Consider the following 2,638-nt stretch of genomic DNA (forward strand, 5'->3'; position numbering starts at 1 on the left):
ACTCTTAGCTATTATGAACAAAGCTGCAATAAACATAGGGGTGCATATATCTGCTTGGGTGGCAATTCTGGTTTCTTTAGGGTATATTCCCTGTATCAGAAATACTATTTGACCTAGCAATTCCATTTGTAATTTTTTGAGAAAGTGCCATACTGCCTTCCATAGTGGTTGCACAATTTTACACTCCCACCAACAGTGCATTTCACCATTTTCTACAAAACCAGTCAGGTTTATAACCTCTGGACAACTAGCTGGTGAAGGAAGCAGCTGTGAGAAAGTTCCATCTCAAACACAATGAGCTGTAACTAAGCTCCAACGCAAACACAAAGCAAAGACTAACCATTGAAATCCAAGGCAAATGCATTTGGGAAACGAACAAAACCATTATATAGTACTTTTTAGTAAAAGTAAAAATAATCTATGTGTAGGGCACCGTAAGTTATAAACAGAGAATGTGCATAAGTTATTTACATGTACGTGACAAAGTGTATCTATTGATTCATTAAAAGTAAAAGCAGATACACAATCATGTCCTAAAGACAGCATTTTGTCTGCAAGGCTACCATTTCTTTCTCAGGCCTTCAAAGAACAAGTCCACAAGCGTAAATGCAGGAGGTCAATTTGCTGTATGTACCCTGAGTCTGATGTAAGTAATTAGCAAAGTGAGATCAAATGCTAAATTATATGCTTGATAGAAAAATATCTGCTCAGAAGAGCAAAACTGAGAAGCTTAAATTTGTGTGGAATTGAAAAAAATTAAGAGTTTTTCCCCACAGATACATCTATCAGGAGGAATAAAAAATATATAAAAAAATATTCCAGAAAAATATTTCTAAAATTTTTAACAAGTGGTCCCAAACTACTTACATTAAGGGGTCCAAAATGATGACATGTAAACAAAATTATATAATAATGATTACCTGATAAACACACACTCTTCACACTTTGAGTATGTCTGGAGGCACAGTTTCATGCACAAATACAACATAAACAATTTGTTGAAGACCTTAGGGTGAGTATATGTCCACTGCTTCATCTTCTTCCATTTCCTGAAGCTTGATACTTTTTATAGAAGAAAATGATAAGTACAATCTCAAAATCTCAACAATCTGTCGCCAATTACAGTTATAATCACCCTGATGCAACTCAGTTTTTCAAATAGCTGAACCGGCTATGTCATCATCCTCTTGCATAACATGCACATTTAGGTTTGTCTGATCGATGTAACCAGCAGTAAGTGTTGAGAAAAGAAAGTGCTCAAGATTAGCTTGAGGGAATAGAAATAAACCACATGGGATGACTGGCAGATCAAAGACCGTAAGTGAACACAGAATAGCCATCGGCAATGCTTTGATTATTTAATAGTCCCTCCTTGAATGCTTTAACTTCCCCAGTAGACACTAACTAAACTCCTATGAGATCCTACCAATAAGGGAACACTTGAGTAGAGTCTGACTAGCATTAGAAGGCATAAAGAATTTTATTTAAACTAGTTTGATGCTAGAGATTTTTTTAAATAGTTAGAATTTAGCCAAAGTGACTTGTATCTATAAATCCTTACACATTTAAAAATACTCATAAAGATGTTTTGCACCACTAAAGGTCAAGCATTGTACTAGGAAATAATATAAAGAAATCAAGCTAAGCTCCGGAGTCCTATGAACCTTATGCTAAAAATAAAAAGAGGAAAACGCCAGATGCAACAGTGGCCATCAATGACGTTTAAAAGACCAGAGAACATTTGGGGAATGAGAAAGAGCTGTGTGTATGGCCTGACATCATGTTTCAATTAAATATTATCATTTCAACATAAATGTGTTTGAACTTTATCAATTTGACCTTTCCTTCTTGAGTAAGAATGTGCACATAGACAATGTAAGTATAGAATAAAGGTAACGAGAAAAGTTTAAAAAAACATGATTTTGCATTGTAAACAGAAATTAGAAGACAATAATTTCTTAATCACTTGGAATGTAAAAACACTGACAATTTAATGAAATATACCATTTTAAAAGGAAACAATATATGAAATTGACAAACTTCAGCAGTAAAACGTTGAAGGGGTATAGAGCACACTTAGAGTAGACTAACAGACATGGCAATTGAAGTTCAGCCTTCATATTTGGAAACACAAAGGAGGAGAAGCTGTAATAAAAAATTAACAATTAGTACGCGGAATGTGAGAAGCATGAATGTAGGAAGAAGTACATGAAATAATCCTTTATACTTTCTTCTAAAAAGCATTTTGAATGTATTTCTTCCAAGAAAGACTTGTCCATTCTATTACCCCATGAGGGATTTAATATTCTTCACTAACACTGTAATTCAAATGTATTCTGTTTTGATCTTTCTTATTCACTATCCCATTTTTGCAAGTCTCTGTTGTTGTTAAGTGCCTTCAAGTCAAGTACCACTCATGGTGACCCTAAGAACAACAGAGCTGAACCGTGACCTCTCGTGCACCATCTTTATCCCTGACACACTTAAACCTGTTGCCATAGACCCTATATGAATTCATCTCGTTGGGGGACTTCCTATCCTTCACCAACCCTCCCCTTTCCCAAGCATGATTTCCCTTTCTACGTGGGGATTGGAAACAATGTGGTTTGTATCAGATTCATTCAATTTCTCTAAGTGA

This window comes from Elephantulus edwardii, unplaced genomic scaffold (genome assembly GCF_000299155.1).
Source record: "Elephantulus edwardii isolate Elephantulus edwardi_28Jun2011 unplaced genomic scaffold, EleEdw1.0 scaffold00004, whole genome shotgun sequence".
Classification (NCBI taxonomy): Eukaryota; Metazoa; Chordata; class Mammalia; order Macroscelidea; family Macroscelididae; genus Elephantulus; species Elephantulus edwardii.